The following is a 7,770-nucleotide window of genomic DNA, read 5'->3' as shown; positions in this document are numbered from 1 at the left end:
AGGTAAGCTCCTAGCTTCCACCTCAGCTCTTCTGCTAGACAGCTCTTGTCCTGGGGACTCTTGCCACAGCACCTTTGTTCAGTGAAATGAGAAACAGTGCAATTAGCTATTCTGGGTTGATAAACAATCCTGACCAAGTGGTCAAAGTTCAAAAAGGGACAAAAAGGGCAAAGTGCTCACGATGTTCTGCATATTCCACATCTTCAGCAAGATAACTAAGTGCTAGGAGAAAGGGCAGTCCCCCTGGGAAGTGAAGCCTATTGTTGGTACCAGCTGAGCAGAGTTATATTTACTCGTGCTCCCTCCAGTACACCACACTTCTCTTCCCTTTGACAGCAGGGGGAAATTCAGGTTTTACCAGTACCAGATCTAGTAAATATGCAGCTTTCCAGACTGGTTGTAGTCCCCCCTGCCTGAAGCAATCCAAATATGGATAGTTTAAACACAGACAGCAAGAGAATGAAGTGTTGGCAGCCACTGGCCCGAATGCAACTACACAAACTAAGCACAGAAAAGAGTCAAAGGCTGGTTGTGCATCTTTTTCCCGGTTTAACTCAGCTGCCCCAGCCCACCCCCAAGCCTAAGCACCACCAATGCTGAGGTACATACCGATCCTGCGACTCACAGCCGGGTATGTGGGGTGGGTGCTACACCCAGACCCAGCCCCGGGGCAGGACAGGAATGCTCTGCACAGGCACAAGCCAAACTCAAGAGAAACACCCGCTGCACACTATTAAAATCCATCCCTCCTTTAAAAGAAAAAAACTATTTAAAATTTTAAAAAAGCAAAAAAGGAGAAAAAGATAAATAAGTATAAGAATCTTTCCCTTCACCCTCTTTCCTTCCTTTTCTGCTACTCTAGGCAGGAAAAAGCACTGCCCAAAGTCTGCACAGACATGCACATCTGTAGACATCTGTGTGCCTTAAGCCCCAAGTGCCTAAAGTCAACATCAAGATATCCCTTTCCACCAGTACCCCCTGCCCAGCATACCAAAGGACACACAAAGCAGTCCAGATTTGCCAAGGAGCTGCCTTATCACCTGTAAAACTCCTACCTCTGATCATAGGGTCAGGGTCCTAAGGAAACTTTTGGACAGTGCAGTGGAAACAGGGTTGGGTTGTGACTCAAAAGTGTTTATTATGTTTGCCTCAAGCCACAAAAGAAGTTTATAACCTACAGACTGCAAACAGTCCAGTATGCAATATTCAAATTACTCAGAAAAGTGTTATTTCTGCAGTAGCTGAGCTAAGAACAGGTATTTGATGCTGACAGATTTAATCCTTCCTTTTCCTAGCAGCAGTACCTGGCAGTGTCAGGCAGCTGTGGGAGCATCTGAGATAACAGCTGTAGTGCCAGTGCCTGTAATTCAGTAGTGCCAGGAGATCCAGAAGTGGGAAATTATTAACAAATAATAATGTTAAATGGTTCACTCCCATTTAATGACTCTACAGTCCTAACATCATCATATCAGTAACCTGTAAAAGTTTCCAGAGAGGCACTGTGAACTCAGGGTGTGCACTTGTATTCAACACAATGCCAGTGACTCCTCACTCCATTTCAATTGTTTAATTTCAGGGTCTTAACTTGCAATGAAAGTAGCAAATGTGCAAATGCAGAAATTTTTTTTGACTGCATGAAATACGCCTCAAGACCTGGTACTCCCCTGCTTGCTTTTTCCCCCCCAAACTCAGAGGTTTCAAAGCGTAAGTATCTTTCTGCATACACAGAAGCTCCCTCAGTCACCCAAGCACAGCAAAGCAAGTCAGAGGCAAGAGCAAATGATGGCCAAACAGACATCTGCCACAGATGCACGGGTCTCATAAGCCAAGGAGACTCAGGACAGTCAGGTGGAGAGTGTTACACCCACCAGTCCTGCTGGAATCAAAAGGAGGAAACTAGCTCCAAGTATTTCAGCTCCATCAGTATGCCAGTAAACTCTCTGATGATTATTGCCCGCATGGACAAGTTTATTTGATCTAAGGACACAGCCAGCTTACCCTTGACACACATACTTTTACAACTGCTAAAGGCCAATTTAGCATCTCCCTAGTCAGAAGCTGCCACTGCTCTCTGTATGTGTGGCTGGGAATCCATTCCCTTCCCCGATTCGAGCATCTTTCGGGAGCAGCCTGCTTTGTGAATCCTGCTGTGCCAAAGCCCTGCCTTCAAAAGAGCCCCTCATGTCCTAATGTAATCCCCAAGTAACATTAAAGGCTTATTTATACCTTAAGTAGGGCAGATCGTGTCTTAATTGTCAAGCGTCTGGCTGAAAAGAGGAGGATTATAGTGCTCTGGTAGATAAATGCAGCAGGCAGGCGGGAGGCGGAGGCCATGGATAGATGAATCCAGATGAATCCATGTGCGCCATGGCTGCTGGCTGCAGGGCACACAGAGCCCCGGCGACACGATCAGATCACTGTGAGGGTGACAGAGAGCGTGAGCCACGCTGGAGTGACCAAGTGGCAGAGCTGTGAGCACACAGTGTGTAGTGCCGGGCTGAGCGGGCTCACGGCGTCTCCGCGACAAGAGCTGAAGCCAAGCTGGTGCCAGCGGAACACAGGTACACTTAGGCTAGACACCCGGGCCTCAAATCCTAAAAATTCCTCTTGAAAGCTTGGAGAAAATATACAGCCAAGGAGCTTAAAATAGCCGGGATGATCAGCTACCACAGACCCAGGAGAACGAACACAAGAATCTGGGATTGTCTCCTGAATGATTTTCCTCACAGACTAAAAATAAAACCACACAGGTATTTTGTTGTTATTACAGACCTATTTTTTTTCCTCTCCTCATCCTGAGGAGTTGCTTGCCTTAAAATTATTTGATAAAGGAATAACATAAACTTCATCTTAGAAAGGCAGATCACCAACAATTCCCACTGAGCTTTAACTTTTTCCTTTTAAAACATATTTTATGTATGCAGGCATTATGCATCTGGCTTACTCTCAAGCAATTCTGAAATGGTTCCCTCCTGAGCTATTTTACAGTCTAGCAGGAGTAACTAGCCAGCGTAACTGTGTTAGCAGAATCCACTGAAAGGCATTAAGTAGTAAAGAAAACACTTCATATTCTGTGCCAGTTACTCTGTTTACCTCAGGGTTAGGTAGGGAAACAAAACCAATCTGTATGTGGGCAGTAATAGCTGCTATCTCCACACAGATTGCCATGGTTATTTCTGTAAGATGGAGGGGTTAATTTTCACAAGTATTTCTTATATATAATTATTTAGATGCACTGACTGACTTAGTCATCTACTGTTTGATGCTCTACAAATGCCAAGTAGCTTGCCAGTTCCTCAATACCACACATATTACGCCGAAAACCATGCAGAGGGGTGATTATGCACCCTAACGTGCTAAGTGTAGGAAGATATTTATTGTTAAAAAGTTCTCTTGCTTTATGCTTTTTCATTAAAAGGTTTGTTGCCACTGGAACTCTTCTGACATAATGCACTTTAAATATAACTTCATTATTTACAGAACCAGGGCCAAATTTACAGGTATGTAAAAAAGGCAGACACCTCAGCAGCAGCTTTACCTCAGCAGCTCCCACGAGACTGGTGGATAATCTGACCTTTAAAGCTACCTTTCACTCAGCACTAAGAAAATCCCCCCTTGACCTGGAGGGCAGCTGTCAAGAGAGAGAAGGTCTAGGGGAACAAGTTTCTGACACAGTATCTTTTACCAGGAGCATGTCTGAAGTTCCTGCCATCAGCCTCAAGTCCTGGGGGTGGCAAAACGTAATTGCACAGGACACCTGTGACAGGCTTTGGTGGGGGTTTTGTTACTTTTTTAATGCTCTTAGTCCACTATGGACAATGTGATTAAAGGTTCATGTCATTATAAATGCTGTAATTAGCTACTGCTTGGCTCAGGGGATATTTCAGGGGTAGGTTTCAGGGGAAGGAGGCACCCAGCCCCTGCCCCCCATGGCTGATCTGCAGGGCTGGCCTCTCCCACTATTTTTAATGATAACAATTAACCACTAATTCCTGCTGGTATCATAGCTGCAAGAAAAAGAGCACGCAGCACTGACTCCTGGCTGCTTCCTCCCAAAGGGTCAAACACTACATACAACCACAGAAAAACAAACCTGAGGTTTGTTGCTTCTCCAGGAGGATGCTCACTCACATAAACTCTATTCATTTCAATTTACACTCTTCTCTTTGTGACATTCTGCCCCATTTCTGTCCTAGAGGATGACAACTTCCAAAGGATTTTCTTTTCCAACCTACTCCTCAAAACCTTTCCCAGCAAGAGACCCAGACCTTGCTCTTCCCCTTGCATGAGCTGGAGAGGTTCAGCATGGTACTAAATCATGGCAGACTGTTGAAGTTTGGATGGCTGTAACTCAAGAGTGACCTTGTGTTACTGAAACAGTCCTGAAGTGGAAGATCTGCAATAGAGACAGCACAGCTAGGCAGCCCAACAGGAAGCCAAGGAGAAGCTCAAAAAAATAAAATGGCATCGCACTACATCATCACTACATCCATCCTTGGGGTTACCAAAAAGACAGCACCCCACATGCTGCATCTGCCTTTGCCAGGGCTTATCTCTGAGAACAATTTAAATCCACTGAACAGGAATCTGAGGAGCAGGTTTTGGTCTGCTAAGCACAAAGCACTTCTTGTGGAAGAATGAAGGATTTACTGGAAGGGGCTGTCAGGCAACAGCTGTCACTACATGAGCACACCTACTGCCACACTATACAGCTTTTCACAGTGCCTCAGCTTCCCCACCTGCAGGAATCACACACACAGTATCACAGATATATCTGGTATTCCATATAAATTTACTCCTTTTCCCTTGTCTCTCTCAGTGCATCATGATAGGCCCTCCTGCAAACAATTTGCTTTTTCACAGGTATCAAATCAGTGGCAGGTATTCCATGATGAAATGTTCTCAGGTTGTGCTCCTGTGAAATAATTTTCTCCTGGAAGAGCTCAATTCATATCAAACATCTCCAGTCTGTACAGAAAGCTTCACTCTGCAGTACTGAATTGCACCCCAATGGCTGCTTCTGACCAACAGTTCATGAACTCCACATCAGACCATTCACAGTGCAGCAGCAGTAATGGGTGTCAAAAACAGAGTGAGCACTGGAAGTGAAACCAAAGGACTGAAAGCACACTTTCTGTAAAAAAGCCCCAAACCAACAAAAATCCTATTCTTCCATTCAGGACCTAGCATGCTGCACAGCAACAGCTGGCACATGCAAGGGTCTGTACTCAGGGAAGGGCTCTCTGACCAGTACAGACTAGACCTCTGTATCGAGAAAACATTCCGCAACTACAAGAAGTATTTTCCAGATATACCACTCAGTGTGGACACAGGTAGCAGAACTTCACCTTAATTTCATATTCACCTGAATGTGCAACAACTGAATGAAGACAATCTTTACTTCTGTAGTTGCAATAAGTACTACCCTCACAAACACTGCCTAAAACAAGGTTTTGGAACCATCTGGCATTCAGGATCCAGCCATGTGGGTGAAAGCACTGCTTGGTGCAAGGTGAAGAAAGCATCACCTGCAGTGAATACCAACCTTTCAATTTTGAACTTCATGAGTCCATGGAACTGTGTGGGCTCTTCAGTGCCAGATCTCACACTGCTTATCTGCACAAAATAGCTCTGGCACCTCGCTTGTTTGTGCTGGTGAACCAGAGACAAACAACCCCACATCCTGCAAGCACTCAGTGCATTTAAATGCCCACTCCATTCTCTCCACTCTAACAGAGAAGCAATTCAGCATCACACACACCCAATCCCCCCTCCAAGAATAATCAAAGTACATTTCTGCTCTTCATTTCACATACATCATGGCAGTCTCTCACAGCTCTCATGCTGCTAGCTCTGCTATGCTCTTTGGGAGTCTGTTCTACCAAGTACAGGAGAGCAGTGCAAACTGGTTTTATTCTGAGTGAGTGCCCTGCTTGCATTTCAGAGACAGATCTTTCAAATATTTGAATACTGCAGGCTGAACCGGAAGACAGCTGTACAACATCTTCAAGTCCGTGATAACACAACACCCATTTGGTGCATATTTTTCTCCTTTCCCTTCATTTAATACAAAGTCTTTTTATTTAATGCAGTTCAAAGCATAGGGGCTACTAAGATCATATGAGAAGTCACATCTATAGTCACAAAGCTATAACTTTGTTGGGTTTTTGCTGGATTTTGGGTTTGTTTTTTTTTTTTAGTTCACAGAAACAGCACTTGAAATATGGTAACAGCATGTAAAGAAGTTGCTGCAATCAATTACTCCCATGCTTGGATCTCTGGGTTTTTTAAATTACTGAATGTGAAGTTTAATGCAGTAACTGTAATCTCTGAAGCAGCAGCATGGAGCTTCCAACATATTTTTAAGGTAAGGACAAATAGGAATGAAGAGATGAATGTAAAATAGATTTCACCATTTTAAAACTTCACAGCCAGCTTAACGTAAAAAGTACTAAGAGACTGAGAAGTTCTTGTAAAGCACCACACTTCCAAACACCTTGACACTGTTTGTGTTGGCAGTGTATTTCCAAAAACTATCTCCTTCCAAAGTAAATGCAGATTTATTGGAACTGGAAAAAAAATTTGGTTTCATTTAATACATTTTCTGCTCCCAGTGTTGAAATATAATTATTTAAATTACACTAGGAAAACATATCTGCTTTACATACCCAGGCCAAAATCCTTCCTATACCATTAAAATTAAAAACATTTATGAAGCTGACCATTGGATAGAGGATTTAAAAAAAAAAAAACCCTCGTATCATGCAGCTTCCCCTAATAACAAGTTAAATAATGTAAATTATTTGAATATTAGGCAGGCATCCACCATTTTGCATCTGGATAACCTGCCAAACAAAATAAAAACAATATTCACAGAATGAATTTGATGGGAATGGTGTTAAGAAGCTTCCTTACAAAAATAATGGGAAATATATCTTCATTAATGCAATTTAAATATGCATTTTACTTCAAAGTTAAAATGCATTTACTTCAAACCTTCCAACTAATTTCTAAATGTAAGATATTCACTAATCTACATGTTCACTCCCCAAAGAAGTAGCTAAAATACTTCACTATAGAATGGTGCGTTTTCACCACAGTTTCTCTTTTTGCACATTTTTTAAAAAGACAATTCAGGGATTTTTTGAGAAATTGTAAGTCTTGCAAGGAATGTAACATACACAAATATTTTTAGGTTCTCTTTGTAAGTCCTGGACACTAACTTCCAAGACTAGGGTATTATCTCACAAGAGAGAATTTTCCTTCTATGAATTTCTGCCCAATTTCTTTCACTTAAGCTTTGCAGCTCTTCCAAAATGATAAAGGCAGAACACATTTGGTCATTTTCTGACAGAACCTTGCACGTAAGCTCTCTGTAAAATGTTTGTTCCAAAATATCCTGTATCTACCAAACATATTCCAAAAGCCACCTGAAAAAGGCCAGAAAAATCACTAATTCTGTGTTTAAAGATCAGAGAAACTTCCAACACCACCATCACACTTCCAACATCATCATTCAGGCATCTCATGAATCTCATTCCAGCTTTTTAAAGGTCAAGTCAGGGTCCTTACAACACTAAACAATACTCCACCATAGACTCAATCTTCCCACAACTCACCTTAGATTCCAGAAGTCTGAGAAAGCAGAAAACCAGAGTCAGAGTTACTTCTGAAGCAGACTTGACACAACACGAAGAATTATATCCAATGAGACTGTTTGAATTAGTTGCCACAAGTCTTTAGTATGTGTATTTATTCCTACTACAGTGT

The sequence above is a fragment of the Ammospiza caudacuta genome, chromosome 3 (genome assembly GCF_027887145.1).
Source record: "Ammospiza caudacuta isolate bAmmCau1 chromosome 3, bAmmCau1.pri, whole genome shotgun sequence".
Classification (NCBI taxonomy): domain Eukaryota; kingdom Metazoa; phylum Chordata; class Aves; order Passeriformes; family Passerellidae; genus Ammospiza; species Ammospiza caudacuta.
This window is presented reverse-complemented; position numbering follows the sequence as displayed.